This window comes from Clinocottus analis, unplaced genomic scaffold (assembly GCF_023055335.1).
Source record: "Clinocottus analis isolate CAN_PGR_092001 unplaced genomic scaffold, fCliAna1.0.p SCAF_3, whole genome shotgun sequence".
Taxonomy (NCBI): domain Eukaryota; kingdom Metazoa; phylum Chordata; class Actinopteri; order Perciformes; family Cottidae; genus Clinocottus; species Clinocottus analis.
This window is the reverse complement of record NW_027176042.1, coordinates 2,696,607-2,715,587: the sequence shown is the minus strand read 5'-3', so window position 1 is coordinate 2,715,587 and position 18,981 is coordinate 2,696,607. Positions and strand designations below refer to the sequence as shown.

The window sequence follows — 18,981 nt, the reverse complement described above, 5'->3', positions numbered from 1 at the left end:
GAATGAAAACAAGGCTGCTGTCTTCAGCTCAACTGGTGCAAGAAGTCCCATAATGCTCATACTTCCAAATGAGAGTAGGAGCCAAAGTCACTTGGAGAATGTGGGCATCGATCCCACTGCCTCTCGCATGCGAAGCAAGCGCTCTACCACTTGAGCTAATTCAACTCTGCACAAGAAGGCAATGGATCAACGTGCCAGGCCTCCTCCTACCCGCCTATTCTCCTACCCGCTATTTCACGCTTTTTTCAACTTTCCAGGCCCATAAAAAACACACAATAAATGGCCTGGAACTGAATTTTATGGTGACATTTGGTAGTTGCAATCTTTGCAATACTTTGTGGACTCCACTGGGATCCAATGAAGATAGGGTAGGCCAGCAGCCACTGCAACAAGATGCTCCCTGATCCTGCCCAATTTGCGGAGGACACTTTAAACAACAAACTTGTTTTCCATCAGTATCAGAAAAGAAAGTCTTTCAGAGAGGTGGAGAATGCGGGCATCGATCCCGCTACTTCTCGCATGCTAAGCGAGCGCTCTACCATTTGAGCTAATTCCCCAAAAGTAGTTTATGTCGCAGGCATGAGACGCCTATATCTCCTCCTCTACCCCCGCCAGGTCACACTTTTCCAAACACTCCAGACCTGTATAATCAGTTTGGAAGGTGAACTGGACCGGACCTTTCACGCAAGGGCATTGAGACGACGAGGTGGCCGAGTGGTTAAGGCGATGGACTGCTAATCCATTGTGCTATGCACGCGTGGGTTCGAATCCCATCCTCGTCGCAGTCCACTTTGCTTTGGTCTGCCATGTCATGGGCATAATGTGCACCATTGAGCTCAAGACCCAAGCAAAATGCAGTTTCAAGATTAGAAATTGCTCATTCTAAGCAAGAAAAGTCTAAAATGTCTTGCTCTTCCATGATTCATTTGTTAAACAACAGTGATTCTACTGTTTCTACTCCAAGTTATGGTGAAATAAAAACACGGTTGCTGTCTTCAGCTCAACTGGTGCAAGAAGTCCCATAATGCTCGTACAATCTTCCACATAAGAGTAGGAGCCAAAGTCACTTGGAGAATGTGGGCATCAATCCCACTGCCTCTCGCATGCAAAGCAAGCGCTCAACCACTTCAGCTAATTCCCCTCTGCTGAAAAGCGCAACGGATCGACGTGCCTGGCCTCCTCCTACCCGCCTGTTCTCCTACCCGCCATTTAACGCTATTTACCACTTGAGCTAATTCCCCTCTGCTGAAAAGTGCAACGGATCAACGTGTCTGGCCTCCTCCTACCCGCCTGTTCTCCTACCCGCTATTTAACGCTTTTTTAAACTTCCCAGGCCCATAAAAACACAAAAAATGGCCTGAAAGTGAATTTTATGGTGACATTTGGTACTTTGTGGACTCCACTGGGATCCAATGAAGATAGGGTAGACCAGCAGCCATTGCGACAACATGCTCGATGATCCTCAGAAGCCATTGCGACAACATGCTCCCTGATCATGCCCGATTAGCGGAGGACACTTTAAACAACAAGCTTGTTTTCCTCTCAATATCAGAAAACAAAGTCTTTCAAAGAGGTGGAGAATGTGGGCATCGATCCCACTGCCTATCACATGCAAAGCAAGCACAGCTCAACTGGTGCAAGAGGTCCCAGAATGCTCATACAATCAAATCTTCCACATAATAGTAGAAGCCAAAGTCACTTGGAGAATGTGGGCATCGATCCCACTACCTTTCACATGCAAAGCAAGCGCTCTACCACTTGAGCTAACTCCCCTCTGCTGAAAACTGCAACGGATCAACGTGTCTGGCCACCTACTACCCGCCTTTTCTCCTACCCGCTATTTAACGCTTTTTTAAACTTCCCAGGCCCATAAAAACACAAAAAATGGCCTGGAAGTGAATTTTATGGTGAAATTTGGTAGTTGCAATCTTTGCAATACTTTGTGGACTCCACTGGGATCCAATGAAGACAGGGTAGGCCAGCAGCCATTGCAACAAGATGCTCCCTGATCCTGCTCCAGGTCAATAAAACTCACCTTGTCTGCTTCCTATGCAGCTTACGGCCGCACCACTCTGATTGCTCCTGATCTCGTTCGATCTCAGAAACTAAGCAGAGTCGGACCTAGTCAGTACTTGGATAGGAGACCTCCTGGGAATACCAGGTGCTATTAGATTTTTTAAATGCCGAATAATAAACACTCTTGTTCCCTCCAAGTCAATAAAACTCACCTTCTCCGCTTCCTATGCAGCTGATGGCCACACCACTCTGATTGCGTCTGATCTCGTTGGATCTCAGAAGCTAAGCGGAGTCGGGCCTAGTCAGTACTTGGATGGGAGACCTCCTGGGTATACCAGGAGCTATAAGCTTTTTTAAATGCCGAATAATAAACACTCCAGTTCCCTCTAGGTCAATAAAACTCACCTTGTCAGCTTCCTATGCAGCTTACGGCCACACCACTCTGGATGCGCCTGATCTTGTCAGCTCTCAGAAGCTAAGCAAAGTTGGGCCTGGTCAGTACTTGGATGGGAGACCTCATAGGAATACCAGGTGCTGTAGGCTTTTTTTAACCTAATAATTAAAGCTCCAGTTTTCTCGAGGTCAATAAAACTCTCTTCGGCCGCTTCTTTTGTAGCTTACGGCAACACCACTCTGATTGCTCCTGATCTCGTTCGATCTCAGAAACTAAGCAGAGTTGGGCCTGGTCAGTACTTGGATGGGAGACCTCCCGGGAATACCAGGTGCTATAAGCCTTTTTAAATGCCTAAAAATAAACACTGTAGTTCCCTCCAGGTCAATAAAGCTCACCTTGTCCGCTTCCTATGCAGTTTACGGCCACACCACTCTGATTGAGCCTGATCTCGTCAGCTTTCAGAAGTTAAGCGGAGTTGGGCTTGGCCAGTACTTGAATGGGAGACCTCCTGGGAATACCAAGTGCTGTACACTTTTTTAAATGCCGAATAATAAACACTCTAGTTCTCTCAATAAAACTCACCTTGTCCGCTTCCTAGCCAGCTTACGGCCACACCACTATAATTGCGCCTGATCTCGTTTGATCTGACAAGCTAAGCAGAGTCGGGCCTAGTCACTACTTGGATGGGAGACCTCCTGGGAATTCTAGGTGCTATAATCTTTTTCTATGCTTGATAATTAAAAATCCAGTTCTCCCCAGATCAATTAAACTCACTTTTGCCACACCCTTTTCAGCTTACAGCCACACCACACTGTTTGCGCCTGACTTTGTCTGAACTCAGAAGCTAAGCAGAGTTGGGCCTGTTTAGTACCTGGATGGAAGACCGCCTGGGAATACCAGGTGCTGTGAGCATTTTTGTATGCTTAAAAATCCAGTTCTCTCCAGGTCATGAAAACTCACTTTGGCCCCAAACATTCTCAGCTTACGTCCACACCCCACTGATTGCGCCAGATCTCATCTGAACTCAGATGCTAAGCAGAGGTGGGCCTGGTTAGTACTTGGATCGGAAACCGCCTGGGAATACAAGGTTCTGTAAGATTTTTTTACGCTTAATACTTAAACATCCAATTCTCCCCAGGTCAATAAAACTCACTTTGGCCACAACATTTTCAGCTTTTGGCCACACCCCACTGATTGCGCCTGATCTCAGAAGCTAACCAGAGTTGGGCTTGGTTAGTACTTGGATGGGAGACCACCTGGGAATACCAGGTGCTGTAAGCTTTTTTATGATGCCTAATATTTAAAACTCCTGTTCACCACCATCAGCAGGACTTATCACGCAGTCCCTCGTGCTGCACTGGGAAACTCTGACCTTGCCATGGTTCACCTGATTCCCTCATACCGGCAGAAACTAAAACTCTGCAAACCTGTATTGAGGAAATTCAAGAAGTGGACCAGTGAGGCTTGGGAGGATCTTCGGTCGTGCTTGGACTGCACTGACTGGGACGTTTTCAGGACTGCTACCAACAGTTTGTATGAGTACACAGAGGCTGTAACTTCATACATCAGCTTCTGTGAGGACAGCTATGTTCCATCCAGCTCCAGGGTGAGCCACAACGACGACAAACCCTGGTTCACACCAGAGCTCAGAACGCTACGCTTGCAGAAGGACCAGGCGTTTAGGAGTGGGGACAATGACTTGTTCACAGAGTCAAAATACAGGTTTAGTAAGGCGGTGAGAGATGCTAAACGACTGTACTCTGAGAAACTGCAACATCAGCTCTCAGCAAGTGACTCTACTTCTGTCGGGAGAGGTCTCAGGCAGATCAGCAACTACAAGCCTAAAACCCCCCACTCCATGAATGACCTCCGCCTGGCAGACGAGCTGAACGACTTCTACTGCCGCTTTGAAAGACAATGCAGCAGTCCTGACGCCATCCCCCACAGGCCCATCATCCAGCCACAAACCCCCAACGCCCCTCCCCCAGCCCATCAGGGGCTAGCAAGCTAAAGTGCTTGGTTCCATGGTGTAAAGGTCAGCACTCTGGACTCTGAATCCAGTGATCCAAGTTCAAGTCTCGGTGGAACCTCTGTCACACTGTCACGTTGTTCCCATGCTGTTGTGAAACTCAAATGTGATATGGAGATATGTCAGACAATACAAGTAGCCACAAATGTTTGGCGTGCACTTCAAAAGGCACAACTTTGATCATTCGCAAGACATTTTCGTTGGTTCAAGGACTTTTCTTCCAATGAAAGAAGGCTTTGTTTATTTAAGACGGTAACCCTAAAATGTTGATTCACCATGTCTCGGAATTAAGTGGACGTACTGATCGTAGAGATGCATTGGCTGGGAATCGAACCCAGGTCAACTGCTTGGAAGGCAGCTATGCTCACCACTATACCACCAGTGCACAAAAAGAGCCTGGCATGATGACACAAAAATTGAATGAACTGAAATGTAAGTCAGTGTGTAACATTGGGAACTGACAGATTTACCTTCAACCACAACAAAGCAATTAAAGAGCTTGGTTCCATGGTGTAAAGGTCAGCACTTTGGACTTTGAATCCAGTGATCCGAGTTCAAGTCTCGGTGGAACCTTCATTATGCACATGGAAAACAACTGCCACATTGTTCCCATGCTCTTGTGAAACTCAAATGGGATATGGAGATAAGTGAGACAATGCAAGTAGCCACAAAATTTGGCGTCAACCTCCAAAGGCACAACTTTGATCATTCGCAAGACATTTGCGGAGATCCAAGTACACTATTTTTCCAACGGAAGAGCACGTTGTTTTTTTTAGACAGTAACCCTAAAATGTTCAGCCACCATGTCCAGGACATATTGATCATAGAGATGCATTGGCTGGGAATCAAACCCAGGTCAACTGCTTGGAAGGCAGCTATGCTCAGCACTATACCACCAATGCACAAAAAGAGCCTGGCATGATGACACAAAAATTGAATGAACTGAAATTTAAGTCAGTGTGTAACATTGGGAACTGACAGATTTACCTTCAACCACAACAAAGAAACTATACAGCTTGGTTCCATGGTGTAATGGTCAGCACTTTGGACTCTGAATCCAGTGATCCGAGTTCAACTCTCGGTGGAACCTCCATTATGAACATGGAAAACAACTGCCACGTTCTTCCCATGCTTTTGTGAAACTCAAATGTGATATCGAGATAAGTGAGACAATGCAAGTAGCCACAAAATTTGGCGTGCACTTCTAAAGGCACAACTTTGATCTTTCGCAAGACATTTTCGGCGGTTCAAGGACTTTTTTTTCCAATGAAAGAAATCTTTGTTTATTTAAGAAAGTAACCCTAAAATGTTCAGCCACCATGTGTAGGATATACTTATCATTGAGATTCATTGGCTGGGAATTGAACCCTGGTCAAATGCTTAGAAGGGAGCTCTGCTAGCCACTATACCAACAATGCACTAAAAGGGCTTAGCATAGTTCCACAAAAATTGAATGAACTAAAATGTAACACAAGAAGGGACAGTAAATGTGCATTTAGCTTTCACATATTCACGCTATCATTTTTTTGTATTCCCTGTATATCCCGAAAAACCAACCCAAAATCCAAGTTCATCAATCCTCTTTCGTATCGAGGACAGTATCTCCGCTTGTCACGCGGAAGACCAGGATTCGATTCCTAGACGGGGAGCGTTCCGCTGGCAGGACAGGTGTCAAAATGCCCCAAGTTGTAAATGCACAGCATAAGGAAACGGGCGACAGGATTTAAGAGACCCCTTGAGAACCAGACCCACCACTGGAGCTCACCCCCTGACCCGGCTCACCATCAGACCCCGTGGACCCACACTTAAGCACACCCCTTCAGTTAAAACCCTTATTTGGCCCATTTAGAGTGTCGCAACCCTGGTGCTCTAGAATACGAGACTGACATTGGGGATACCGGTTTACATTTGGGTTAATACATTGTGGTACTCGAGAATATGAGACACGTGGGATACTAGCTGACATTCAAACTCATTGCTGGTGTCTGATAGTCACAATTATGTCAGTCAGCTTCTCAAATGAAGCAAGATCGCAGGGGGAACCAGCCGCTAATACGAAGAAACAGGTCTGCAGCTCGTGCAGTCCTTTAGCTTGTTAATCCTGGTACAACAAGTTCCTGTATAACACTGTAAAAAACTAATCTGACGTCGACTCTGAATATTTGAAGTTGCACCTGAACTTCAAACAATTCTTGAACAATGAAATAGCTTGATGCTACTTTTTAAAGTTCCTGCTCTGATAACTATTAATTCCAGTACATTTACAGCTGTAAAAAGGCTGAATGATGTGTGAGCTGGTTTTTGCGTTAAAAAATAAGCATGTGGCCGTGATCGTATAGTGATTAGTACCCGCTATTTAACGCTTTTTTATACTTCCCAGGCCCAAAAAACACAAAAAATGGCCTGGAACTGAATAAAAACACGGTTGCTGTCTTCAGCTCAACTGGTGCAAGAAGTCCCATAATGCTCATACTTCCAAATAAGAGTAGGAGCCAAAGTCACTTGGAGAATGTGGGCATCGATCCCACTGCCTCTTGCATGCGAAGCAAGCGCTCTACCACTTGAGCTAATTCCCCTATGCACAAGTGGGCAATGGATCAACGTGCCAGGCCTCCTCCTACCCGCCTATTCTCCTACCCGCTATTTAACTCTTTTTTTTTTAACTTTCCAGGTCCATAAAAAACACACAAAAAATGGCCTGGAACTGAATTTTATGGTGACATTTGGTAGTTGCAATCTTTGCAATACTTTGTGGACTCCACTGGGATCCAATGAAGATAGGGTAGGCCAGCAGCCACTGTAACAAGATGGTCCGTGATCCTGCCCAATTTGCGGAGGACACTTTAAACAACAAACTTGTTTTCCATCAGTATCAGAAAATAAAGTCTTTCAGAGAGGTGGAGAATGCAGGCATCGATCCCGCTACTTCTCGCATGCTAAGCGAGCTCTCTACCATTTGAGCTAATTCCCCACAATTGGTTTAAGGCTCAGGGAAGAGCCACCTATATCTGCTCCTCTGCCCCCGCCAGTTCACAGTTCTCCAAACATTCCAGACCGTTATAATCACTTTGGAAGGTTTAAATATGAGCAGCCATTGCGACAACATGGGCCCTGATCCTCCCCAATTAGCGGACGACACTTTAAACAACAACCTTGTTTTCTCTCAATATCAGAAAAGAAAGTCTTTCAAAGAGGTGGAGAATGTGGGCATCGATCCCACTGCCTCTCGCATGCCAAGCAAGCGCTCTACCACCACTCTCGGGATCAATAAAACTCACTTTGGCCACTTCCTTTGTAGCTTACGGCCACACCACTCTGATTGCGCCAAATCTCGTTCGATCTCAGAAGCTAAGCAGAGTTGGGCCTGGTCAGTACTTGATTGGGAGACCTCCTGGGAATACCAAGTCCTATAAGCTGGGACTTATAGGACTTATGCCTAATAATTAAAACTCCAGTTCTCTCCAGGTTAATAAAGCTACCTTTGGCCGCAACATTTTCTGCTTACGGCCACACCACTGTGATTGCTTCTGATCTCGTTAGATCTCAGAAGCTAAGCAGAGTTGGTCCTGGTCAGTATTTCGAAAGGAGACCTCCTGGGACGAGCAGGTGCTGTAGGCCTTTTTTATGCCTAATAATTACAACTTCAGTTCTCTCCAGATCAATAAAACTCACTTTGGCCGCTTCCTTTGTACCTTACGGCCACACCACTCTGATTGCGCCTGATCTTGTTCGATCTCAGAAGCAAAGCAGAGTCGGGCCTACTCAGTACTTGCATGGGAGACCTCCTGAGAATACCAGGTGCTATAAGCTTTTTTAAATGCTGAATAATAAACACTATAGTTCTCTCCAGGTCAAAAAAACTCACTTTGGCCGCTTCTTATGTAGCTTACGGCCACACCACTCTGATTGCGCCAGATCTCGTTCGATCTCAGAAGCTAAGCAGAGTCGGGCCTAGTCAGTATTTGGATGGGAGACCTCCTGGGAATACCAGGTGCTAAAAGCCTTTTTAAATGCCGAATGATAAACACTCTAGTTCTCTCCAGGTCAATAAAACTCACCTTGTCCGCTTCCTATGCAGCCTACGGCCACACCACTCTGATTGCACCTGATCTCGTCAGCTCTCGGAAGCTAAGCAAAGTAGGGCCTGGTCAGTACTTGAACGGGAGACCTCCTGGGAATACCAGGTGCCGTAGGCTTTTTTTAACCTAATAATTAAAACTCCAGTTCTCTCCAGATCAACAAAACTCTCTTCGGCCGCTTCTTTTCTAGCTTATGGCCACACCACTCTGATTGCTCCTGATCCCGTTCAATCTCAGAAACTAAGCAGAGTTGGGCCTGGTCAGTACTTGGATGGGAGACCTCCTGGGAATACCACGTGCGGTAAGCTTTTTTAAATGCCGAATAAGAAACACTCTAGTTCTCTCCAGGTCAATAAAACTCACCTTGTCCGCTTCCTATGCAGCTTACGGCCACACCACTCTGATTGCGCCTGATCTCGGAAGTTAAGCGGAGTTGTACTTGGGTGGGAGACCTCCTGGGAATACCACGTGCGGTAAGCTTTTTTAAATGCCGAATAAGAAACACTCTAGTTCTCTCCAGGTCAATAAAACTCACCTTGTCCGCTTCCTATGCAGCTTACGGCCACACCACTCTGATTGCGCCTGATCTCGGAAGTTAAGCGGAGTTGTACTTGGGTGGGAGACCTCCTGGGAATACCAGGTCCGATAAGCTTTTTTAAATGCTGAATAAGAAACACAATGCAAGTAGCCACAAAATTTGGCGTCATCCTCCAAAAGCACAACTTTGATCATTCGCAAGACATTTGCGGCGATCCAAGTACACTATTTTTCCAATGGAAGAGCACGTTGTTTATTTAAGACAGTAACCCTAAAATGTTCAGCCACCATGTCCAGGACATATTGATCATAGAGATGCATTGGCTGGGAATCGAACCCAGGTCAACTGCTTGGAAGGCAGCTATGCTCGCCACTATACCACCAATGCACAAAAAGAGCCTGGCATGATGACACAAAAATTGAATGAACTGAAATGTAAGTCAGTGTGTAACATTGGGAACTGACAGATTTACCTTCAACCACAACAAGGAAACTATACAGCTTGGTTCCATGGTGTAATGGTCAGCACTTTGGACTCTGAATCCAGTGATCCGAGTTCAAGTCTCGGTGGAACCTTCATTATGCACATGGAAAACAACTGCCATGTTGTTCCCATGCTGTTGTGAAACTCAAATGGGATATAGAGATAAGTGAGACAATGCAAGTAGCCACAAAATTTGCCGTCAACCTCCAAAGGCACAACTTTGATCATTCGCAAGACATTTGCGGCGATCCAAGTACACTATTTTTCCAATGGAAGAGCACGTTGTTTATTTAAGACAGTAACCCTAAAATGTTCAGCCACCATGTCCAGGACATATTGATCATAGAGATGCATTGGCTGGGAATCGAACCCAGGTCAACTGCTTGGAAGGCAGCTATGCTCAGCACTATACCACCAATGCACAAAAAGAGCCTGGCATGATGACACAAAAATTGAATGAACTGAAATGTAAGTTAGTGCGTAACATTGGGAACTGACAGATTTACTTTCAACCACAACAAGCCAATTAAAGAGCTTGGTTCCATGGTGTAAAGGTCAGCACTTTGGACTTTGAATCCAGTGATCCGAGTTCAACTCTCGGTGGAACCTCCATTATGAACATGGAAAACAACTGCCACGTTGTTCCCATGCTTTTGTGAAACTCAAATGTGATATCGAGATAAGTGAGACAATGCAAGTAGCCACAAAATTTGGCGTGCACTTCTAAAGGCACAACTTTGATCTTTCGCAAGACATTTTCGGCGGTTCAAGGACTTCTTTTTCCAATGAAAGAAATCTTTGTTTATTTAAGAAAGTAACCCTAAAATGTTCAGCCACCATGTGTAGGATATACTTATCATTGAGATTCATTGGCTGGGAATTGAACCCTGGTCAAATGCTTAGAAGGGAGCTCTGCTAGCCACCATACCAACAATGCACTAAAAGGGCTTAGCATAGTTCCACAAAAATTGAATGAACTAAAATGTAACACAAGAAGGGACAGTAAATGTGCATTTAGCTTTCACATATTCACGCTATCATTTTTTTGTATTCCCTGTATATCCCGAAAAACCAACCCAAAATCCAAGTTCATCAATCCTCTTTCGTATCGAGGACAGTATCTCCGCTTGTCACGCGGAAGACCAGGATTCGATTCCTAGACGGGGAGCGTTCCGCTGGCAGGACAGGTGTCAAAATGCCCCAAGTTGTAAATGCACAGCATAAGGAAACGGGCGACAGGATTTAAGAGACCCCTTGAGAACCAGACCCACCACTGGAGCTCACCCCCTGACCCGGCTCAACATCAGACCCCGTGGACCCACACTTAAGCACACCCCTTCAGTTAAAACCCTTATTTGGCCCATTTAGAGTGTCGCAACCCTGGTGCTCTAGAATACGAGACTGACATTGGGGATACCGGTTTACATTTGGGTTAATACAGTGTGGTACTCGAGAATATGAGACACGTGGGATACTAGCTGACATTCAAACTCATTGCTGGTGTCTGATAGTCACAATTATGTCAGTCAGCTTCTCAAATGAAGCAAAATCGCAGGGGGAACCAGCCGCTAATAAGAAGAAACAGGTCTGCAGCTCATGCAGTTCTTTAGCTTGTTCACAGATTGATCCTCGTCCAACAAGTCCCTGTATATCACTGGAAAAAACTTATCTGCCGTCTACTCTGAACATTTGAAATTGCACCTTATCTTAATAAATTCTTGAACTATGATATAGCTTGATGCTAGTTTTTAAAGTTCCTGCTCTAATAACTATTCATTATTACAGCTGTAAAAAGGCTGAATGATGTGTAAACTGACTTTTATGTGAAAAAAATAAGCACTGTGTCAATCATGTGATCGTATAGTGGTTAGTACTCTGCGTTGTGGTTGCAGCAACCCCGGTTTGAATCTGGGTCACGGCAGCATGTTGGAGTTGTGTGTTGTTTAAGCTATTGTTGTTGTACACTGGCATTCGTCTTACTTCACACAGTGTCAAACTTGACAGGTACAGTTCCTTCTCTGATAACTATTAATTCCAGTAGATTTACAGCTGTAAGAAGGCTGAATGATGTGTAAACTGACTTTTATGTGAAAAAATAAGCACTGTGTCATTCATGTGATCGTATAGTGGTTAGTACTCTGCGTTGTGGTCGCAGCAACCCCGGTTCGAATCCGGGTCACGGCAGCATGTTGGTGTTGTTTAAGCTATTCTTGTTGTACTCTGACATTCGTCTTACTTCACACAGTGTCAAACTTGACAGCTTCAGTCGTGTTTTCTGCGTGAAGCCTTATGCTTTCCGGCTACACCAGTCCGCAGTTCTCCATCTGTTCAGCAAATAAAACTCACAACAGTTTGCATGAAATGCTGGCACATCATGGAATTTACAGCAAAAGTATCACTGTAGGGTTAGTGGCGCAATGGATAACGCGTCTGACTACGGATCAGAAGATTCTAGGTTCGACTCCTGGCTAGCTCGTGCAGTTCTTTAGCTTGTTCAAAGATTGATCCTGGTCCAACAAGTCCCTGTATAACACTGTAAAAAAAACTCATCATACGTCTACTCTGAACATGTGAATTTTCACCTTAGTTTCAAACAATTCTTCAACGATGATATAGCATGATGCTAGTTTTTAAAGTTCCTCCTCTAATAACTATTGATTCCATTAGATTTACAGCTGTAAAAAGGCTGAATGATGTGTGAGCTGGTTTTTACGTTAAGAAATAGTCATGTGGCCGTGATCGTATAGTGGTTAGTACTCTGCGTTGTGGTTGCAGCAACCCCGTTTCGAATCCGGGTCACGGCAGCATGTTGGTCTCGTTTAAGCTGTTCTTGTTGTACTCTGACATTCGTCTTACTTCACACAGTGTCAAACTTGACAGCTTCAGTCGTGTTTTCTGCGTGAAGCCTTATGCTTTCCGGCTACACCAGTCCGGAGTTCTCCATCTGTTCAGCAAATAAAACTCACAACAGTTTGCATGAAATACTGGAACATCATGAAATTTACGTGCAGTTCTTTAGCTTGTTCACAGATTGATACTGGTCCAACAAGTCCCTGTATTACACTGTAAAAAAAACTAATCTGACGTCTCCTCTGAACATTTGAAGTTGAACCTGAACTTCAAACAATTCTTGAACAATGATATAGCTTGATGCTAGTTTTTAAAGTTCCTGCTCTAATAACTATTAATTCCAGTAGATTTACAGCTGTAAAAAGGCTGAATGATGAGTAAACTGACTTTTATGTTAAAAAATAAGCACTGTGTCAATCATGTGGCCGTGATCGTATAGTGGTTAGTACTCTGCGTTGTGGTCGCAGCAACCCCGGTTCGAATCCGGGTCACGGCAGCATGTTGGTGTTGTTTAAGCTATTCTTGTTGTACTCTGACATTCGTCTTACTTCACACAGTGTCAAACTTGACAGCTTCAGTCGTGTTTTCTGCGTGAAGCCTTATGCTTTCCGGCTACACCAGTCCGCAGTTCTCCATCTGTTCAGCAAATAAAACTCACAACAGTTTGCATGAAATGCTGGCACATCATAAAATTTACAGCAAATGTAGCAATGTAGGGCTAGTGGCGCAATGGATAACGTGTCTGACTACGGATCAGAAGATTCTAGGTTCGACTCCTGGCTAGCTCGTGCAGTCCTTTAGCTTGTTAATCCTGGTACAACAAGTTCCTGTATAACACTGTAAAAAACTAATCTGACGTCTACTCTGAACATTTGAAGTTGCACCTGAACTTCAAACAATTCTTGAACAATGATATAGCTTGATGCTACTTTTTAAAGTTCCTGCTCTGATAACTATTAATTCCAGTACATTTACAGCTGTAAAAAGGCTGAATGATGTGTGAGCTGGTTTTTGCGTAAAAAAAATAAGCATGTGGCCGTGATCGTATAGTGATTAGTACCCGCTATTTAACGCTTTTTTATACTTCCCAGGCCGAAAAACACAAAAAATGGCCTGGAACTGAATAAAAACACGGTTGCTGTCTTCAGCTCAACTGGTGCAAGAAGTCCCATAATGCTCATACTTCCAAATAAAAGTAGGAGCCAAAGTCACTTGGAGAATGTGGGCATCGATCCCACTGCCTCTCGCATGCGAAGCAAGCGCTCTACCACTTGAGCTAATTCCCCTCTGCACAAGTGGGCAATGGATCAACGTGCCAGGCCTCCTCCTACCCGCCTATTCTCCTACCCGCTATTTAACTCTTTTTTTTTTTAACTTTCCAGGTCCATAAAAAACACACAAAAAATGGCCTGGAACTGAATTTTATGGTGACATTTGGTAGTTGCAATCTTTGCAATACTTTGTGGACTCCACTGGGATCCAATGAAGATAGGGTAGGCCAGCAGCCACTGCAACAAGATGCTCCGTGATCCTGCCCAATTTGCGGAGGACACTTTAAACAACAAACTTGTTTTCCATCAGTATCAGAAAATAAATTCTTTCAGAGAGGTGGAGAATGCAGGCATCGATCCCGCTACTTCTCGCATGCTAAGCGAGCGCTCTACCATTTGAGCTAATTCCCCAAGAGTCCTTTATTTGTCAGGCAAGAGACGCCTATATCTCCTCCTCTACCCCCGCCAGGTCACACTTTTCCAAACATTCCAGACCTGTATAATCAGTTTGGAAGGTGAACTGGATCGGACCTTTCACGCAAGGGCGTTGAGACGACGAGGTGGCCGAGTGGTTAAGGCGATGGACTGCTAATCCATTGTGCTATGCACGCGTGGGTTCGAATCCCATCCTCATCGCAGTCCACTTTGCTTTGGTCTGCCATGTCATGGGCAGAATGTGCACCATTGAGCTCAAGACCAAAGCAAAATGCACTGTCAAGATTAGAAATTGCTCATTTCAAGCAATAAAGGTCTAAAATGTCTTGCTCTTCCATGATTCATTTGTTAAACAACAGTGATTCTACTGTTTCTACTCCAAGTTTTGGTGGAATAAAAATGCAGTTGCTGTCTTCAGCTCAACTGGTGCAAGAAGTCCCATAATGCTCATACTTCCAAATCTTCCACATAAGAGTAGGAGCCAAAGTCACTTGGAGAATGTGGGCATCAATCCCACTGCCTCTCGCATGCAAAGCAAGCCCTCTACCACTTCAGCTAACTCCCCTCTGCACAAGAGGGCAATGGATCAACGTGCCAGGCCTCCTCCTACCCGCCTATTCTCCTACCCGCTATTTCACGCTTTTTTCAACTTTACAGGCCCATAAAAAACACACAAAAAATGGCCTGGAACTGAATTTTGTGGTGACATTTGGTAGTTGCAATCTTTGCAATACTTTGTGGACTCCACTGGGATCCAATGAAGATAGGGTAGGCCAGCAGCCACTGCAACAAGATGCTCCCTGATCCTGCCCAATTTGCGGAGGACACTTTAAACAACAAAGTCCTTGAGACGACGAGTTGGCCGAGTGGTTAAGGCGATGGACTGCTAATCCATTGTGCTATGCAAGCGTGGGTTCGAATCCCATCCTCGTTGCAGTCCACTTTGCTTTGGTCTGCCATGTCATGGGCATAATGTGCACCATTGAGCTCAAGACCCAAGCAAAATGCACTTTCAAGATTAGAAATTTCTCATTTCAAGCAAGAAAAGTCTAAAATGTCTTGCTCTTCCATGATTCATTTGTTAAACAACAGTGATTCTACTGTTTCTACTCCAAGTTTTGGTGGAATAAAAACACGGTTGCTGTCTTCAGCTCAACTGGTGCAAGAAGTCCTATAATGCTCATACTTCCAAATAAGAGTAGGAGCCAAAGTCACTTGGAGAATGTGGGCATCGATCCCACTGCCTATCGCATGCAAAGCAAGCGCTCTACCACTTGAGCTAATTCCCCTCTGCATAAGAGGGCAATGGATCAACGTGCCAGGCCTCCTCCTACCCGCCTATTCTCCTACCCGCTATTTCACGTTTTTTTCAACTTTCCAGGCCCATAAAAAACACACAAAAAATGGCCTGGAACTGAATTTTATGGTGACATTTGGTAGTTGCAATCTTTGCAATAGTTCGTGGACTCAAGTGGGATCCAATGAAGATAGGGTAGGCCAGCAGCCACTGCAACAAGATGCTCCCTGATCCTGCCCAATTTGCGGAGGACACTTTAAACAACAAACTTGTTTTCCATCAGTATCAGAAAATAAAGTCTTTCAGAGAGGTGGAGAATGCAGGCATCGATCCCGCTACTTCTCACATGCTAAGCGAGCGCTCTACCATTTGAGCTAATTCCCCAAGAGTCCTTTATTTGTCAGGCAAGAGACGCCTATTGTTGTACTTTTTTGTCAGGAATAAAAGTACTTGAGGGCTGATTCGTGTTGATCACCTTGCATGTAACGTTTAATAACTACAACGCCAAGACACAGATCTCGCGATCACACATCACTCATAAGGTTGCCAGGTACAAACGTAATCCCTGAATAACAGACCACTTCTACAATATACAACATCCTCCTTTTCCAAGTAAGATAGTCCCCTTTTGAGTGACTAACTGGACCTCAAAACAATTTCAGCAAATGACATTGTTCACTAACAACCATACTTTTTTATGCATACAATATGACCTGAGAAACACAAACTGATTTGCATAAAAACACATCTGTTTTAACCACTCTTATTCGGTTAACTAACATTAACTTGAACTTAACCCATCAGCAGGTCACAGTCATCAGCATTAGCTCATCTCAAAGTCATTGTACTTTGACGGATGCTTTATTTGTCTCCCACTTCTGGTGCTTCGGATAGGAGTTGACGGAGAACCTGTGCTCTTTTCACAGGCAGGTGCAGTCTGGTCTTGCTGTGAGCTGAGAGGTGGTTCTGAGTCCTCCGTTTGTAAGGCTTCTGGCTGTTCAAATAGCTCAGACTCACCATCTCTCTGCAGACTTGGGTGGATTCTCCTTAGATGCCGCCGGTTTCTCCTGAAAGTGACACCACTGGGGGTCTGTCTGCACATCATATGCTCGCGGCTCCCCTCTTTTGCTTATGACTGTTGCTGGTTCCCATCCACGCCGTGTTGTCATATGAACTGTAGTACCAGGCGTGAACTCAGGCAGAGGTTTTGAGTTGGAGTTATAATAGTGTTCCTGTCTTGCTTGCAAATGTTTAAGCTTTGAATGAAATCCTTCTGGAATGGCGGGTTGTAGCACAGCTGTAGCGATTGGCAAGGTACTTCGCAACACTCTTCCCATCAGTACTTGTGCTGGGGAAAACTCTGTACCAGTCACTGGTGTGTTTCTGAGTGACAGGAGAGCTAAGTGTGGATCTGTACCTGTTTGTGTTGCCTTTTTGAGTGCATGCTTTACTGTCTTTACCATCCTCTCCGCAAGACCGTTTGATTGCGGATATCCTGGACTGGAGTGGATGAGCTTTATACCCCATGAAGCTGCAAACTGTCCCATTTCACAACTTGCAAAAGGAACATGGTCGCTCACCAGCTCTTTAGGAATTCCATGCCGAGCAAAGACCGCTTTCATCTTGCGTATGACCGTATGGGCAGTCTTGTCTGGGAGATGAAGCACTTCTGGATATTTTGACAGATAATCCACAATTATAAGGTATGACTGTCCATGGAGCTCGAAAATGTCTGCCCCAATCTTCAGCCACGGCAGCTCAGGGACCTCATGTGGGATAAGAGGCTCTTTTTGATTTTGTGGCTGAAGCTGTTGACATGGAGCACAGCTTTCCACCATGTGCTCAATGTCATGTGACATACCTGGCCAGTACATCACCTTCCTGGCCTGTGCTTTCATCCTCTGTATACCTTGATGTGCAAGGTGCAGTCTGTCAAGCATCATCTGCCTTGCACTCTGTGGAATCATAATCTTATCACCTGTCATCAGTATTCCGTCCCCAATGTTGATGGCAGTTCGCATAGGCCAGTACTGGTGGAGGTTAGTGGCAATGCTGCTTCGCTTTTTGGGCCAACCATTGTGGTGCATTGCGACTACCTGCTGCAACACGTTATCTGCGGCTGTGGCATCCTTCAGTGTCTTGTGCGTGTCAGCGTCCATTGCAGCTGTGGGCTCCATTGCGTGAACTACCCTCTCTTCAAACAGATCCTCTTTTACCTCGTCATTGTTGCCCTCAAGAAAGGCACGAGACAGGGCATCAGCGACATGCATGTCCTTGCCAGCAGTGTATACTATATTCAGATCATAGCGTTGGAGCTGCAATAACATGCGCTGTAGGCGTGCTGGCGCTTTGCTTAGATGTTTCCTGAAAATTATTTCCAGTGGTTTGTGATCTGATTGGACTGTCACTGAGTTGCCGTAAACATATTGGTGAAAGCGTTTTGTTGCAAAAGCTATCGCCAACAGCTCCTTCTCAATCTGAGAATAATTTTTCTCAGATTCTGAGAGTGCATGTGAAGCATAGGACAGAGGACTACCGTCTTGAAGAAGACAAGCACCCAGTCCATCTTTTGATGCGTCACATTGTATGGTGAGAGGCTTAGACTGATCATAAAACTTGAGCACAGGGGCTTGTGTGAGGGTGGATTTCAGCCTGTTCAGTGCAGCACTGTGCTCATGACCCCATTGCCATGCAACTTCTTTTCTCAGCAGCTGTCGGAGTGGAGCAGTTATTGTGGCTTCATTTGGAATGTACTGGGCCAAATATCTTGTCATTCCCAGCAGCCTTTGCAGCCCTTTCCTGTCCTCAGGCTCTGGCATGTTCTTGATGGCCAGCACCTTGGATTCATCAGGCTTCACTCCTTTGGACGTGACGACATGCCCCATGTACCTGACTGTGTCCACTTTGTACTGAATCTTCTCCTTATTGAACTTCACGTTCGACCTTTGTGCAGTCTCCATGACTTTTTGAAGGATGGCGTCATGCTCCTCCTCAGATGCAGCGGCGATTATCATATCGTCGGCAATTATGTGCACGCCATCAATATTTCCAAACGTCTCACAATTCTTTTGCTGAAACACTTCACTGGCGGACTTCACGCAGAAAGGAAGCCTCTTAAAGCGAAACCTGCCCCAGGGTGTGCTAAATGTGCACAACACAGATGAGGATTTGTCAAGCTTTACTTGCCAATAGCCGTCTTTCTCATCTAGAATTGTGAAGATGGACTTTCCGGACAACCTAAACAGGACCTCTTCTGGGGTGGGTATGGAGTAGTGCTGCCTCTTAATCGCTTCGTTTAGATCACGAGGGTCCAAACACACCCTCAGAGACCCGTTCTTCTTCTCTGTGATGACAAGGCTATTAACCCACTCCGTCGGCTCAGTCACAGGTTCTATGACGTCTTTGTCGACGAGCTCTTGCAGTGTAGTTTTTAATCTGTCCATGACAGCGATGGGAATTTTCCTGCAGCCGTGTACTACCGGGGTCACATTGGGGTCAATGTGAATGTGATGTATCCCTGGAAACTGTCCCAGACCACTGAAGACGGATGGATAGGCTTCCACCAACTCCTCTTTTGTGGCTGGCGCCT

The 18,981-nt window shown here is 45.2% G+C and overlaps 19 non-coding genes and 12 pseudogenes across 19 annotated transcripts; 26 read left to right on the top strand and 5 right to left on the bottom strand.

Annotated features, from left to right (window-relative positions):
* Window positions 1-700: 700 nt before the first annotated feature.
* Window positions 701-782, top strand: trnas-gcu (transfer RNA serine (anticodon GCU)). The gene has a single exon. It is a non-coding gene; the product is annotated as a tRNA-Ser (tRNA).
* Window positions 783-2,054: 1,272 nt separating this feature from the next.
* On the top strand, window positions 2,055-2,173 carry LOC137797738 (5S ribosomal RNA; annotated as a pseudogene).
* A 74-nt stretch (window positions 2,174-2,247) lies between these two features.
* LOC137797638 (5S ribosomal RNA) lies at window positions 2,248-2,366 on the top strand (annotated as a pseudogene).
* A 74-nt stretch (window positions 2,367-2,440) lies between these two features.
* LOC137797264 (5S ribosomal RNA) lies at window positions 2,441-2,559 on the top strand. The gene has a single exon (XR_011078866.1). It is a non-coding gene; the product is annotated as a 5S ribosomal RNA (ribosomal RNA).
* Window positions 2,560-2,631: 72 nt separating this feature from the next.
* On the top strand, window positions 2,632-2,750 carry LOC137797060 (5S ribosomal RNA). Its single transcript, XR_011078669.1, has one exon. It is a non-coding gene; the product is annotated as a 5S ribosomal RNA (ribosomal RNA).
* A 74-nt stretch (window positions 2,751-2,824) lies between these two features.
* On the top strand, window positions 2,825-2,943 carry LOC137797468 (5S ribosomal RNA; annotated as a pseudogene).
* Window positions 2,944-3,011: 68 nt separating this feature from the next.
* Window positions 3,012-3,130, top strand: LOC137797781 (5S ribosomal RNA; annotated as a pseudogene).
* A 73-nt stretch (window positions 3,131-3,203) lies between these two features.
* Window positions 3,204-3,322, top strand: LOC137797540 (5S ribosomal RNA; annotated as a pseudogene).
* Window positions 3,323-3,390: 68 nt separating this feature from the next.
* Window positions 3,391-3,509, top strand: LOC137797816 (5S ribosomal RNA; annotated as a pseudogene).
* Window positions 3,510-3,582: 73 nt separating this feature from the next.
* On the top strand, window positions 3,583-3,691 carry LOC137797736 (5S ribosomal RNA; annotated as a pseudogene).
* Window positions 3,692-4,428: 737 nt separating this feature from the next.
* trnaq-cug (transfer RNA glutamine (anticodon CUG)) lies at window positions 4,429-4,500 on the top strand. The gene has a single exon. It is a non-coding gene; the product is annotated as a tRNA-Gln (tRNA).
* A 252-nt stretch (window positions 4,501-4,752) lies between these two features.
* Window positions 4,753-4,824, bottom strand: trnag-ucc (transfer RNA glycine (anticodon UCC)). The gene has a single exon. It is a non-coding gene; the product is annotated as a tRNA-Gly (tRNA).
* Window positions 4,825-4,940: 116 nt separating this feature from the next.
* Window positions 4,941-5,012, top strand: trnaq-uug (transfer RNA glutamine (anticodon UUG)). Its single transcript has one exon. It is a non-coding gene; the product is annotated as a tRNA-Gln (tRNA).
* A 257-nt stretch (window positions 5,013-5,269) lies between these two features.
* Window positions 5,270-5,341, bottom strand: trnag-ucc (transfer RNA glycine (anticodon UCC)). The gene has a single exon. It is a non-coding gene; the product is annotated as a tRNA-Gly (tRNA).
* A 116-nt stretch (window positions 5,342-5,457) lies between these two features.
* Window positions 5,458-5,529, top strand: trnaq-cug (transfer RNA glutamine (anticodon CUG)). The gene has a single exon. It is a non-coding gene; the product is annotated as a tRNA-Gln (tRNA).
* Window positions 5,530-6,942: 1,413 nt separating this feature from the next.
* Window positions 6,943-7,015, bottom strand: trnaa-cgc (transfer RNA alanine (anticodon CGC)). Its single transcript has one exon. It is a non-coding gene; the product is annotated as a tRNA-Ala (tRNA).
* A 721-nt stretch (window positions 7,016-7,736) lies between these two features.
* Window positions 7,737-7,855, top strand: LOC137797668 (5S ribosomal RNA; annotated as a pseudogene).
* An 83-nt stretch (window positions 7,856-7,938) lies between these two features.
* Window positions 7,939-8,057, top strand: LOC137797784 (5S ribosomal RNA; annotated as a pseudogene).
* A 73-nt stretch (window positions 8,058-8,130) lies between these two features.
* Window positions 8,131-8,249, top strand: LOC137797695 (5S ribosomal RNA; annotated as a pseudogene).
* A 74-nt stretch (window positions 8,250-8,323) lies between these two features.
* LOC137797505 (5S ribosomal RNA) lies at window positions 8,324-8,442 on the top strand (annotated as a pseudogene).
* Window positions 8,443-8,516: 74 nt separating this feature from the next.
* On the top strand, window positions 8,517-8,635 carry LOC137797044 (5S ribosomal RNA). The gene has a single exon (XR_011078654.1). It is a non-coding gene; the product is annotated as a 5S ribosomal RNA (ribosomal RNA).
* Window positions 8,636-8,707: 72 nt separating this feature from the next.
* Window positions 8,708-8,826, top strand: LOC137797477 (5S ribosomal RNA; annotated as a pseudogene).
* A 545-nt stretch (window positions 8,827-9,371) lies between these two features.
* trnag-ucc (transfer RNA glycine (anticodon UCC)) lies at window positions 9,372-9,443 on the bottom strand. Its single transcript has one exon. It is a non-coding gene; the product is annotated as a tRNA-Gly (tRNA).
* A 116-nt stretch (window positions 9,444-9,559) lies between these two features.
* Window positions 9,560-9,631, top strand: trnaq-cug (transfer RNA glutamine (anticodon CUG)). The gene has a single exon. It is a non-coding gene; the product is annotated as a tRNA-Gln (tRNA).
* Window positions 9,632-9,888: 257 nt separating this feature from the next.
* trnag-ucc (transfer RNA glycine (anticodon UCC)) lies at window positions 9,889-9,960 on the bottom strand. Its single transcript has one exon. It is a non-coding gene; the product is annotated as a tRNA-Gly (tRNA).
* A 116-nt stretch (window positions 9,961-10,076) lies between these two features.
* Window positions 10,077-10,148, top strand: trnaq-uug (transfer RNA glutamine (anticodon UUG)). Its single transcript has one exon. It is a non-coding gene; the product is annotated as a tRNA-Gln (tRNA).
* Window positions 10,149-11,942: 1,794 nt separating this feature from the next.
* trnar-acg (transfer RNA arginine (anticodon ACG)) lies at window positions 11,943-12,015 on the top strand. Its single transcript has one exon. It is a non-coding gene; the product is annotated as a tRNA-Arg (tRNA).
* Window positions 12,016-12,813: 798 nt separating this feature from the next.
* trnah-gug (transfer RNA histidin (anticodon GUG)) lies at window positions 12,814-12,885 on the top strand. Its single transcript has one exon. It is a non-coding gene; the product is annotated as a tRNA-His (tRNA).
* A 219-nt stretch (window positions 12,886-13,104) lies between these two features.
* On the top strand, window positions 13,105-13,177 carry trnar-acg (transfer RNA arginine (anticodon ACG)). The gene has a single exon. It is a non-coding gene; the product is annotated as a tRNA-Arg (tRNA).
* Window positions 13,178-14,214: 1,037 nt separating this feature from the next.
* trnas-gcu (transfer RNA serine (anticodon GCU)) lies at window positions 14,215-14,296 on the top strand. The gene has a single exon. It is a non-coding gene; the product is annotated as a tRNA-Ser (tRNA).
* Window positions 14,297-14,947: 651 nt separating this feature from the next.
* trnas-gcu (transfer RNA serine (anticodon GCU)) lies at window positions 14,948-15,029 on the top strand. The gene has a single exon. It is a non-coding gene; the product is annotated as a tRNA-Ser (tRNA).
* The last annotated feature ends 3,952 nt before the right edge of the window (window positions 15,030-18,981 follow it).